General features: G+C 42.6%; 1 protein-coding gene across 5 annotated transcripts in view; it reads left to right on the top strand.

The window, feature by feature from the left end:
* The window catches only part of PRDM6 (PR/SET domain 6), a 136,512-nt gene that overhangs the window by 12,585 nt on the left and 109,540 nt on the right, over positions 1–14,387 (top strand). For 2 of the 5 annotated variants that reach the window (XM_069964561.1, XM_069964560.1), the window contains exon 1: positions 130–199. The exons of the other annotated variants lie outside the window; for them this stretch is intronic. The gene's annotated coding sequence lies outside the window, so the exon portion shown is untranslated. Of the gene's footprint in view, positions 1–129; positions 200–14,387 lie in introns of those variants that run through there. 5 annotated transcript variants of the gene reach the window in all.

The raw sequence follows: 14,387 nt of genomic DNA, 5'->3' as shown, positions 1-14,387 counted from the left end.
AATGTCTTACTGACTTTCAGCAGTCATTCAGGGCGAGTGCTGGCTGCTAATAGCATCTAGTACTTATCATCTATAAAGCTACTGTGCCTTCTTCTTTTTCCGTATATTTGACAGCTCGTTGGCTAGGATACCGACTACTGTACTCTGTGAGCGGTGGCCGAGCTTTGACGTCACTTGGGTGGTCCGGACCTCAGGAGCGGTAAGTATACTTTTTTTTCTGGCTTTTATGTCTTCCTCTAAGATCACACGTCTCCAGGGCTTGCGGATTGTCCCTGGAGGCATGTATATCAGTGGGAGACAGAGATGCAGGCCTCATTCAGCTCAGCACTTTTGTGTTCCATCCTGTGTAGATATTTGTGGGTTGAAATTGTAAAATAACTGTCTCCATAGACTTTGTCTAGAATTTGTTTCCTGAATTGGGAGAAGAGAAGCACATAGCTAAGCATTTCTCCCTATTTGTTCTAGTAATTGATGGGGGCCTCCCCAGACCACCACTGCTCAAAACATTTGACACGTCCCTCATTTTACCAGCCATGATTTGGCCAACCACCAACAGATGATGTCTGTGGTGAAAGGGGTTGGGTGTGATGGAAAAATCATTGCCGGACCCCTTCCCATAGATAACACGGAATACTCATACTGCTGAATGTCCTTGTGTAGCGAGAGGGCGTGCAGGAGAGATAGCTGAGAGTCGGGTGATCATTTGACCATCAGTTATAGAAGGTGTATGAGGACCTTAATGGTCTATCCACATAGGGTAACTGTGTATTCCAAGTCTTTAAACATTTAATGAAACCAGCCATCTGCTGCAATCATAGTACTGTACATCACAGTAAAAAAAATGTAACTCTTCCAATATAGTATAGGAACATAGCTAAGCTTAATGTGTCTAGCAGGTGTTTTGACAGTTTTTAGTAATGCACCTATAAAGGTACAAAAACATTCCTGTAAATTTAAGATGGTTAATATAGTAGTTATATATACATAAATATTGAAATGGTGTTGAAAGTTCTACAAGCTCCCAAAAACTATGGCTATGACTGAAAATTACTTTCTACGAATCATGTTCCTATTTTTACTGGCAGTTTTTAATGTGACAGTCTGCACATTATATGTAGAGATATATCCTGGGTACAAAAACATACAAACAAACAAAAAATTATTTACTGACATATGAGGCAGTAGTAAGGATGTATTCCCAAAACATTTGAGCAATGTAAGAAATTGTCACCCAAAAGTTTTCTACTCCATGCATACTCAAAACCTTCCTGCATTCACTTTTCTAGATTTGACCTACAACTTTTCTTTACTCCAGATTATAACATTGAAATGCTTTACGTCTTTGTTTTTAAAAAATATTCTTAACAATAAATATTTTAGTGGTGTAAATTACTGTGGCAGATGGTTAATCTCAAGCAGAAAGTTTTACCGCAAATCCTGGCAGTTTATTTTACATGTATAATGAATCTGAAGTTTTCTGTATTCGTTACAGGGATTTTATATGCAAAGGTTTCTCCTAATGTGCAGCGTGAAAGTACTTTTGTAGTTTTCATTCTGAGACATGTCAAATCTTAAGCAGCAGAAAGATTTCTGTTTGGCAAAAAAGGGAGGCTGGTAGCATTTTAGTCCTCATTAAACCATCAGCCTGACACAGTCCATGTACTCTATGTCCAAGAGTTTGTTAAACACCAGGATTCCTATCATTTTATTGGCCTGGCACAAAAATGGCTTTTAACTTGCTTAATATACCCATAGGATTTTCCACAAATGGAAAATACTCTGTGTACTGTATATTAGGGAGAAGTAAGCATTGAAGGATAGTGGTTTTATATTACAATATATAATGCAAAATGGATTCAACCTTTAGTGCACCCTCAGGCTTGGGCCCATGTTACTGTCCCCAAACTATTACCAAAGAAATATATACCTATTACAAGGATGTAACTGTGGGGACATGACATGCCATTTTCTGTCATCCAAGATATATAGTGTGAATGTTTTTTTTTAGGAAGAATTTGTTCTTCTAGCCACCAGAGATGTAGCTATAGGTGTGGGTTCAAATGAAGAAAAAAAATGTTTTGGTGTGTGATATTTGGTTCGGTTTATTTATTTTGGCCAGGGGTTTAGATAGTGAGGTATTGTGTACAGGTTGGTTTGAGAATTATTAGCATTGTAATTAGTTTAAATTCTATATTTTTATTATTATTGTTATTATTATTATTATTATTATTATTATTATTATTATTAATATTATTATTATTATTAAAAAAAACCACACACATATCTTGCACATGTTGGTTGTTGTTACAATGGTGAGTTTGGTGAGAATGAGGCTGGAACAGTCAATATGTTTATGGACACTTGGACTTCTACCTATTGTATAGTTATATGTTATTTTTATTATTATTGGTATGATTTTGTTTATTATTGTGGTAATGTTTTATATTTTTAAATAAAAGTTCTACGGATGTAACAGTCACACCCTGGCCCGCCATTGTTCCTGAGGAGGTCCAATGTCTCCTCTACCACATAATACGTCACCACTATTATAATCTGTACATGGTAGGAGGCTTCAGTGTAGATTTTGTACTGAGAAATTAGAAAGACAAATTAAAGGGGAATTCCAGATAAGGAAAACTTTTTTCTATTAGAAGTACATTAAAAGCTTTATAGATGTGTCTATATAATGTATTACCATTTCTGTATGGTTCTGCCACACTGGTAGTTGATTGACATCCAGGAAGTGAATAAAACTGGCCTCTGTGCCAATCCACATTGTCTCCTGCTCCTTCTGCTATCCCCCCTTAGGAGACAAATATTCCATGCCTCTGTCTCACATTGTGTGTGTTTGCTGAGCACAGGCTGATGAAACAGACAGGGGGCAGGGCGTGATGTCACAGGAGGCTTGGCTGGATCCCCCAATCCCCTAAGGTATTCACCATCTCTGACCAGCCCCTCTAGCCTACACCTAAGCAGGCAAGGAGTGACAGCCTGACTGCTCGATTTGTTGTGCCATGTAAAGGCACTGCAAACGAGTGTCAATCTCACTGATTCGTGGTGCTTTGCGACCCCCCGTGTGTTCATGTTAGAAAACCTTTACTCTTCAGTCAGCCACAAGACCCCCTAAAAATGAGAGGTACAGTGCTCCGATTTCAATGTCAGCCCTAATGCCACAATAGCATTTTTACCAGAAATGCCCTTATAATACAGTTTCTTGGGAAAGAAAGGCAAATTCTTTCAACAGCCCAAGGCCTAATCTGCCACTGTCACATGACTGCCTTCTGTGTGACCTGGGAAACATGGGACTTCCTGTGTTTAGACTCTTTGAGAAAAAAAAAAAAAGTTAGAACATAGGAAGTGCTGTGTTTTCCATAACTTAAAAAAAAAAATTAATGTAAATTGTAAACTTGCTTTATATCACATCTACTCTTGATTTAGGTTTTGAAAGTTATAACTAGGGATTGCCCAAACCCTCCGAGGTTCGGGTTCGTGTGAACCCGAACGCTAGGCATCAGATTCCCGCTGTCTGCCCGCTCCGTGGAGCGGGTGGATACAGCGGGAGGACCGCCTGGAAAACTGGGATACAGCCTATGGCTATGGCTGTATTCCAGTTTTCCAGGCGGTCCTCCTGCTGGATCCGCCCGCTGCACGGCAGACAGCGGGAATCATTACCGAGAGTTTGGGTTCATACGAACCCGAACCTCGGCAGGTTCAGACTATCCCTAGTTATAACCACAGTGACACTTTAAGTGGTCAGATAGTGGGGCTCCAGCTGTTATTCTAATGACGCTGTTGTAAGATAGGAGTATTTTCTTATTTTTTCCTCATATATTTTTACTGTTTCTTTTATTTATGTCATTTGCACTTTATGATTTCTTTCTGTATTCGCATTTGAATTATCACAAATAAGAATTCTATTTTTAGGGTCTAGGGGCACAATATTGTTGAATCTGAGACTTAAAGCGACTCTGTACCCACAATCTGACGCCCCAAACCACTTGTACCATCGGATAGCTGCTTTTAATCCAAGATCTGTCCTGTGGTCCGTTCGGCAGGGGATGCAGTTATTGTCCTAAAAAAATACTTTTAAATTTGAAGCCCGTGCCAAAGGGAGTATCTGTGCCCTAACTTTGCACCACAAATCTGTCCCTCCTCCCCACCCTCTTCATCATTAGGAATGCCACTGAAACATTTTCTCCATGCTGAACACTGCACAGGTCCTTAACGATCCAACCCATGTGCCGGCCTGACACAGGTGGGGAATAGAAGGCAATCTGCCTGGAGCATTCCTAATGATGAAGAGGGTGGGGAGAAGGGACAGAGAGGTTGTGCAAAGTTAGGGCACAGATACGTTTGGCACGGGGCTTCAAGTTTAAAAGTATTTTTTTAAGATGATAACTGCATCGCCTGCCAAACAGACTACAGGACAGATCTTCGATTAAAAGCAGCTATCCGAAGGTACAAGTGGTTTGGGGGGGTCAGATTGTGGGTACAGAGTCGCTTTAACTCATTCCATATAATAAGCTGCCTTCAGTGCAGTTTGGTAATGGCGTCTTTTTTGATCAGTCTGTAATTTTTCCGATGATCGGGCAGCATCCTAGGAGCTAAGGAATGTGCGCCTATAAATCAATTAGATCTGACTGATATCATTCTATTAATCAACAAATGTACTCCTGTGCAAAACTTTTTACCTGGTTGACGCATCTGAGAGATCATCTGATTACATTTGGCACGGCTTATGGTACTATTACACGGAACGATAATCAGCCGAATCGGCCCGATTCGATCGATTATCCCTCCGTGTAATAAAGACAATGATCAGCCAATGATCGTTGTCATCAGCTGATCTTTGATATAGGTTAGAACCTATAATTGTCGGGCGCCAACCGGTGACTGACAATATACATTACCCATCCACGCTCCAGGGCTGCTGCTGCGGTCCGCTTCTCCCCGGGTCCCAGCATGGATAAGTAAAGTATACCATTTAAGCAAGGGCTGCAAGGACATGGGTAACGATGTCCCTGCAGCCCTTGTCAAACGATTATCGGGCCGTGTAACAGGCCCAGTAAACAAGTTGTTATCGGGCCCCTATCGGCCCGTGTAATAGTACCCTTAATATCCACGTACATCCCTGATGAACCCAGTTATCCTTACCAGGAAGGGGGAAACGCTTTGAATGATTAGTGGAGAAGCCAAATCCTCTGATTAAGCGGCAGCCTGGATAACCGGTCAACCCAAGAGTGCCCATTGCATACAGAAGTACTTTTCTACATCGCTTAGTCCAAGCAGAAACCATCTTCCGTAGGAGTCACTGCACCACCTAACTAATCCTATTGACTCTTTTTTTTTTAGGAATAGGGATAGTTTCAGCTTGGTACAGGGGACGCTCTATCTTAGTGGCAGGGTGTAATAACTACATTTACCTGAATGTTTTTTCAGCCTTACGGATGCTATTTGTGTTATTCACTGTATATATAACAAGCATACTCACTGAATAAATATCTTCTTGACACTGATAATACTAGTGTTCAGTCTACCACCTAAATCTTCCACTATGCCTTATTTTCAGAGGATGCCTTATTTTTGGGGAAACAGGGTAGTATTGTAGTTAACCCCTAGCCCTCCAGGATGCCCCTAGTATAACTCTTCCCTCTCCATTGGATGCATAATATATTATATTAACACCCACCCCCGGGACCCCTCGGTCCCCAAAGTAATGCCCCTTGTCCGTGCCAAGTCCAAGTTAAAAAAAAAAAAAGGGGTGGCTGGATGCACTTTGTGTCCTGTGATATTTAACTGATTCTGTAAAACTGTTAGATGGCTTACATCTTATTCAGCCACTTGGAGTTGAGCAACCTATGTCATCTGACAAAGGGAGACTGGCTTAAGAGGACTTAGACCCGCCTCCCTCTTGATGATGTCATTGTCCCAAAATGGATGCAACTGAAAAGCCTGGGGTCATTAGGTTAGAATGAGTTTACTTCACTTCCTGGTGAGGGATTGAGGGGAGGAAAGATAGGGAAGGGGGGCAAATAGGCGATTGAACCATATTACAAAGTTATATAACTTTGTAATGTGTTTCAATTACTGGGAAAAAGCTTTTCGCTGGAGTACCCCTTCAACTGAAATGGCAAGCAGAAGGGGTAAAAGTGTACCCCCAGCCAGAGGGGCAGCATGCATCACCTTCACCCATCAAACAGAATCGCCCCAAAGCTACATTTTCTCACACTTACAAGGTACAGTGTTATTTAGTGCCATATGTGTGTGTGTGAACATAAGGATAGTCAACAGAAAAATCTGCACAGGATGCCAGCAAACCTAAGGCCGGCCGTGGACCACACATTTTGAAAATGTCATGGGTATTTAACACAAGCTATGTTACAAAGTCAATGCATAATGATTTATTTTAATTTTGACTGAACATTGAAACCTCGAAAGTGAGAAAAGAAAAATGGGATGCAGAATATCCCAAGGCAGAAGGCTCTTTAACAGATTATTTTATATAAGATACTAGAAAATGTACCCGGCGCTGCCCGGGTATAAAGTGTCAGTGTGTTAATTAGATTTGTTCTAAGGTGCCCAGGAGGCCAAGCTAAAGGTATTGTTTCATCTGAGTTAATCAGTGAGTTAATCAGTGGAATTAGTGTATACCTGTAGTGCATAGTTGGAGGGGTTCTGTATACCCACAATGTATAGTTTTTAGGGGTCTCGCATATCTGTAGTGCATAGTTGGGGGGGCTGTATACCTATAGTGTATAGTTGAGGGAGGTCCTGTATACCTGCAGTGTACAGTTGGTGAAGGTCCTGTATACCTGTACTGTATAGTTTGGGGGTCCTGTATACCTGTAGTATATAGTTGGTGCTGTATGCCTGTAATGTATAGTTGGTGGAGGTCTTGTATACCTGTAGTTTATAGTTTGAGGGGCCTGGATACCTGTAGTGTATAATTGATGGAGGTCTTGTATACCTGTAGTATATAGTTCGGGGGTTCTGTATACCTGTAGTAAATAGTTTGAGGGTCCTGTATAACTATAGTATAGAGTTGGTGGAGTTCCTGTATACCTGTAGTATATTTGGGGTCCTGTATACTTGTAGTATAGAGTTGGTGAAGGTGCTGTATACCTGTATTATAGAGTTGGTGTAGGTCCTGTATACCTGTAGTGTATGGTTTTGAGGTCCTGTATACCTGTAGTGTATAGTTTGGGGTCCTATATACCTGTAGTATATAGTTGGTGGAGTTCCTGTATACCTGTAGTGTATAGTTTTGGGGTCCTGTATACCTGTAGTGTATAGTTTGGGGTCCTGTATACCTGTAGTATATAGTTGGTGGAGGTCCTGTATACCTGAAGTATATAGTTGGTGGAGGTCCTGTATACCTGTAGTATATAGTTTTGGGGTCCTGTGTACCTGTAGTGTAAAGTTTGGGGTCCTGTTTACCTGTAGTATATAGTTTTGTGGAGGTCCCGTGCACTTGTAGTGTATAGTTTTGGGGTCCTGTATACCTGTAGTGTCCTGGCTACCTGCAGGGTTGTATTTACCCGTATGGCAGTGTTATTCAGTCACAGTGTGTCGGTATTGGTCATGTCTGGTATGGGGGTGTTATCCAGTCACAGTATGGCGGTATTGGTCAGGTCTGGTGTGGCGGTGTTATCCAGTCACGGTATGGTGGTATTGGTCAGGTCTGGTATAGCAGTGTTATCCAGTCACAGTATGGCAGTATTGGTCAGGTCTGATATGATGGTGTTATCCAGTCACAGTATGGTGGTATTGGTCAGGACTGGTGTGGCGGTGTTACCCAGTCACACTTTGCTGGTATTGGTCAGGTCTGGTATGGCAGTGTTATCCAGTCACAGTATGGCGGTATTGATCAGGTCTGGTATGACAGTGTTATCCAGCACAGTATGGCGGTATTGGTCAGGTCTGGTATGGCAGTGTTATCCAGTCACAGTATGGCGGTATTGGTCAGGTCTGGTATGACAGTGTTATCCAGCACAGTATAGCGGTATTGGTCAGGTCTGGTGTGGTGGTGTTATCCATTCACAGTATGGCGGTATTGGTCAGGTCTTATATGACAGTGCTATCCAGTCACAGTATGGCGGTATTGGTAAGGTCTGGTATGACAGTGTTATCCAGTCACAGTATGGCGGTATTGGTCAGGTCTGGTATGGTAGTGTTATCCAGTCACAGTATGGCGGTATTGGTCAGGTCTGGCGTGGCAGTGTTATCCAGTCACAGTATGGCGGTATTGGTCAGGTCTGGTGTGGCGGTGTTACCCAGTCACAGTATGGCGGTATTGGTCAGGTGTGGTATGGAGGTGTTATCTAGTCACAGTATGGCGGTATTGGTCAGGTCTGGCAGTGTTATCCAGTCACAGTATGGCGGTATTGGTCAGGTCTGGTATGACAGTGTTATCCAGCACAGTATGGTGGTATTGGTCAGGTCTGGTGTAGCAGTGTTACCCAGTCACAGTTTGGTATACCTGTTGTGCCCTGTATATACATGTACTGTATAGATGGAGTAGGGGGTCCTGTATATACATGTACTGTATAGATGGAGTAGGGGGTCCTGTATATACATGTACTGTATAGATGGAGTAGGGGGTCCTGTATTTACATGTACTGTATAGATGGAGTAGGGGGTCCTGTATATACATGTACTGTATAGATGGAGTAGGGGGTCCTGTATATACATGTACTGTATAGATGGAGTAGGGGGTCCTGTATATACATGTACTGTATAGATGGAGTAGGGGGTCCTGTATATACATGTACTGTATAGATGGAGTAGGGGGCCCTGTATATACATGTACTGTATAGATGGAGTAGGGGGTCCTGTATATACATGTACTGTATAGATGGAGTAGGGGTCCTGTATATACATGTACTGTATAGATGGAGTAGGGGGTCCTGTATATACATGTACTGTATAAATGGAGTAGGGGGTCCTGTATATACATGTACTGTATAGATGGAGTAGGGGGTCCTGTATATACATGTACTGTATAGATGGAGTAGGGGGTCCTGTATATACATGTACTGTATAGATGGAGTAGGGGGTCCTGTATATACATGTACTGTATAGATGGAGTAGGGGGTCCTGTATATACATGTACTGTATAGATGGAGTAGGGGGCCCTGTATATACATGTACTGTATAGATGGAGTAGGGGGTCCTGTATATACATGTACTGTATAGATGGAGTAGGGGTCCTTTATATACATGTACTGTATAGATGGAGTAGGGGGTCCTGTATATACATGTACTGTATAAATGGAGTACGGGGTCCTGTATATACATGTACTGTATAGATGGAGTAGGGGGTCCTGTATATACATGTACTGTATAGATGGAGTAGGGGGTCCTGTATATACATGTACTGTATAGATGGAGTAGGGGGTCCTGTATATACATGTACTGTATAGATGGAGTAGGGGGTCCTGTATATACATGTACTGTATAGATGGAGTAGGGGGTCCTGTATATACATGTACTGTATAGATGGAGTAGGGGGCCCTGTATATACATGTACTGTATAGATGGAGTAGGGGGTCCTGTATATACATGTACTGTATGGATGGAGTAGGGGGTCCTGTATATACATGTACTGTATAGATGGAGTAGGGGGCCCTGTATATACATGTACTGTATAGATGGAGTAGGGGTCCTGTATATACATGTACTGTATAGATGGAGTAGGGGGCCCTGTATATACATGTACTGTATAGATGGAGTAGGGGGTCCTGTATATACATGTACTGTATAGATGGAGTAGGGGGTCCTGTATATATATGTACTGTATAGATGGAGTAGGAGGTCCTGTATATACATGTAATGTATAGATGGAGTAGGGGGTCCTGTATATACATGTACTGTATAGTTGGAGTAGGGGGTCCTGTATATACATGTACTGTATAGATGGAGTAGGGGGTCCTGTATATACATGTACTGTATAGATGGAGTAGGGGGCCCTGTATATACATGTACTGTATAGATGGAGTAGGGGGTCTACCAGTTATTACTGTGGATGTTGTGAGGCAGCTTCCCTAGCAACCATTGCTCCCTGTGGAAATGAAAACAGTAATCCTATTGGTTGCTAAGGCTCCAACTGCCGTGTCTGCTGCAGCTAATTATATCTCCTGTGTTTGCAGTGAGGAGATTTTCCAATTCATCTCTATGGGGCGCCTCTCTTTCCCCTCCCCCTCCCCTCCTGTACATCTGGCGGGGACGGGACCTTCGCAATAACCTTCCCGGGCACCCAATGTATCTGTGTGCCAAATTTGGGGTCAAACGGTTCAGGCGTTTGGAAGTCTATAGAGGACAGACAGACAGACAGACAGACAGAAGGGCAGACAGACAGACAGACAGACGGACTCTGATTTTTATGATATAGATTATCTATTTCACTAAAGATTTGTGTTTGATGTAAATATATGTCGATGTAAAATGGCCAAAATATGAAACTGGCTGAACAAAAAAAAACATCAAGCATAGTCAGTGACCTGTATCATTCAGACTTCTTGCCTCCCTGCTCAGTTGTTAACCTTTGTCTCATTAATCAGGCCAAGACAATGTATAAACTGTGTTTGTGCACTTGTTTTGGCTGTCAAAACATCACGGAGAGTGTGGCTAGTTAGTTAGAGGTATAGGCAAAGTAATGAATACCTTCTGTGATTTCTGAGGCGGTTGTAGCAGATGCCACATCTCTGAAATTACCTGCAGAGCTGAGAGTAGAAGAAAAGATCATTTCGGAGTTGAGCGAAGGGCATGCCCCGCTAGAATAAGTCTCTTTGAACTGCATGCTACAAATAAATCAATATTTTTATTCTAGTTTTAAGTGGCCCTTGGGGAAATAATTATTGAGAAAATCAGATATGAGCTCATTGTATGCGTTCTGAAATTTCATGGCAGGGTCACCTGTTCATCATGCACAAGATTTGTACACAATAAAGATCTAGAAAATATCTAGACTACTCCCCATTCTCTTAATATTGGGTAAAACAGAACTAGTTGGGGGAATATGTTATATTTGCATGAATTAAAAAAGGCAAATGAAAGAGTTTCCTTACTCCAAGATTTTTCTAGTTCTCATGCAATAGATAGTAGCGGCTTGTGAACTTTCTCTAGGCCTTCTTAGAGCCAGTGTAGACTTCTGAAACTTATGTATCATTCCTACTTGCTATCTTTAGAACCACCAATTGATGCTAGCTATTTAGACTCCACACAGTGCCTTCCAAAGTATCTTCACACAGTGCTAGCCACAAAGGCTTCCATACACTGTAGTGTATATAGCTTCCTAAGTCTTGTATAGTCATGGAGACTTCATACAGTGACAACACAGAAAATCCTTTACAAGCCACAAAACTCCCATATAGTTGTGTTGGTCACAATGCTCTTATAACAAGGCCAGTCACATAACCTAGTGGTATCCCCCCCAATAGCAGCACCACTTTCAGCTCTATATCCATCCCCATGGCATCGATAAAGTTGAAAGCTCTGGTGTTTAACCTCCTGCACCGCCATTAAAAAGGGGTACAGGCCATAGCAAAGAGTAATAGTCACTACCACAAGCGCACAGTTTTCAACTGTATGTATACCATTAGATTAAGCATGCAGTTATAAACTGGCGGAGCAGAGAGACATTGGTTCCCTTACACACCATTTAATATTAGAACCAATGGGCTGCTTTAGGCTGAGATGAAGTCGTAAAGTGTCACTGTCATTTGTAAAAACTTTTGACATGTCAGAGATGTAGTGTCAAGTACAGTTGTGCTGCTAATCTCTATATTCCACCGGTCCAAAGGGATCTCTGTCAGGTGTCACACTCTGGGTGTCGTTTTGCACCATCACCATTTGATGTCTTACTCTCTCTCTTCCCTCTTCTCTATGCACAGCTGAAGGATAAAGGGTTTAACTTGGTCTGTTCCACTTTTATGTTGTTTACACGGAATCCATTGCGAATTCCGCTACAGAAATGCCATAGAAGTCATTAGAACGCGTAAAGGACCTCGCTGCAGCGTGTCCTCTCCCCGCTTTGTGTAAGAAAAAAGAGTTGGGCTTGCATAATGAGCTTGATACTTTTTTTTTCTAACACAGCAGCGCGTTCCCTCCCACTCTCCCTATCAATCGGTATCGGTCTGAACACTCAGACCCAGATTGATCAAAACTTTTGACATGTCTCCATGATATGTCAAAAGTTTTTACAAACAACAGGTACTATTTAAGGTCCCTGCACAGACAGCATAATAACAGTGCTCATTGTGCTATCTTCAGTGGAGGACCCAGCAGCTTAGTGAGTCAACATATCTACCTAATAAGGGGGGGGGGGGAGGGGTGAGGGGGCGGTCTACCTACCTAAGGGGGAATATTGGGGAAAAGGAAAACCCTTAAAGAGGGGTCCTACCTAATGTGGCAAAGTATTGGATAAATTGGGAATTGTGAGATGTGTGTAAGTGGTGTGGGGATGCACTACAGGTGTTTAGTATAGTATAGGTGTTTAGTATAGTGCAATACTTGGTTGTAAAGGTGCACTGTGGGATTACAGAAGTGATTTTAATGGCACTATTCGGACAATATTGTAATCACATTGTAGGAGTGTCGATCAGACAACTGGCAGGTGCAACGCCTGTCATTCAATCCCTTTAAATCACAGCATCAAAACGGTTTAATTCTTGACACCAGCAGGAGCCACAAGTTTTTCTATATCCAAGACTGCGCCGACCTGGAAACTACATTTCCCAGCATGCATTGCACCTCAGAGCCAACTGCCAAGTATCTGCCCATCACTGGCCTAATCTGCTTTTGTCTTAAGGCCGGTTCACACTGAGCAAACACGGCGCAATTCCGTGGCGGAGCTCTCCGCCACAGAATCCCGCCGTGCTCAGTGTCCTGCTTTGAGCGAATGGGAGAGCGCGCGCCTGTCCGCTCCCTCTCCTCTCCGCTCAAAGAATGAACATGCTCATTCTTTGAGCGGAGAGCGGTGGCAGCGGACGAGCGCGCCCTCTCCATTCACTTAACAGCAGGACACTGAGCATGGCGGGATTCCGCGGCGGAGAGCTGCGCCGCGGAATTGCGCCGTGTTTGCTCAGTGTGAACCGGCCCTTACATTATAAACAAAATATCTATCTGTTATCCACAGCCACTCTTATGGTATGGCAGTGTGGGGTATTGTGAGTTCTGTGATATTTTGAGGGAAGGGGGGTTGGAGGGTTGGGTCAGAACCCATATCTTCTCTATAGCTCACTTCATGAAGTTAAGCAGGCTCCACTGTAGTGGAGTTTAACAGGATTTATTCAGGTATATTCTCGATACAGTAAACTCCACCAGAAATGTGGTGTCCCACCAAGGGTGTTCTTTTTCATGTGCACCTCTCGCAAAAGCTCTTTACTCCAGGTTAAGTGGTGATTAAGGTATTCTGAAGTTTCACCACTAGATGTCGGTATTTTATATGTATGCTCTTATGTATTGCACAGCTGAAGCTACCAAAGGGTTATTATTTTATGTGTGCCATGTGCTTTTTTTCGGAACTATAAAAGATGTCCTCTATTCTAAGCGTATCTCTTTCTTTCTCTTGCACACATTCCTTTCCACCACTCACGGGTAGATAACATCCCCTGTAGGAAGTAGTTACTTGGGGGGAGAAGTTTTAGCTTCAGCCTTATCCAGATTCTTGTGGGAGAAGGACACACAGAGAAAATGTTTCTGCTGTAGCCAAGCCAGGGCCTGGGTCTGCCAGGACCCTTGTCTAGGACAAGTCCAGACAGTGTGTTCAGTTCAGAGAGTGTGTTTAGTGAGTTGGTTAAGACACGTGTATGCAGAAGCAACCAGAGACACTCAATTCTTCCAGTCTATCTACTACTGTATATCTGTTATGCCATGCCAGACACTTCAAAAGGGAGAAGAGTCTGGGATCATCCTAGCCCACGCCGATAACCACTCTACAAAGTGCACAGCAGTATCTTACTACACAAAAGGAACTATCCTGGATAGAACAAAGCTACCAGAAGGTCTATGTATTCTATCTTGCAGTGCAGGTAACTGGGAAACCTTGGACACTTAGCTTCACCCAGATAACCAAGGCTGGGGCTTGTATCACCCTATTAGGACAAGTACCTCAACACTGTAGGGCAGAAGGTGGTCAGACTCTAGTCTATACAGGGGTACAAGTATTTCTCACTCTCAAGTATTCTGTCAAGTTCCGGCAGAGCACAGTACTACATTTCTTATTCACACTCAGTGCCCAAAAGTCCATTTTTGGTAGTTTTTATTGCTGAATAATAGTATAAAAAAAGACGTCTTCCCATCTATCATATGCATCTATCAATCATACATAGGAGTTGCTTAGTTAAAAGTAAATTTTTGTCAGTTTTGGAGGTCAAATACCATTGAAG

This window comes from Dendropsophus ebraccatus, chromosome 3 (genome assembly GCF_027789765.1).
Source record: "Dendropsophus ebraccatus isolate aDenEbr1 chromosome 3, aDenEbr1.pat, whole genome shotgun sequence".
NCBI classification, from domain to species: domain Eukaryota; kingdom Metazoa; phylum Chordata; class Amphibia; order Anura; family Hylidae; genus Dendropsophus; species Dendropsophus ebraccatus.
The sequence above is the reverse complement of the archived record's forward strand: the minus strand, read 5'-3'. Positions and strand labels throughout refer to the sequence as shown.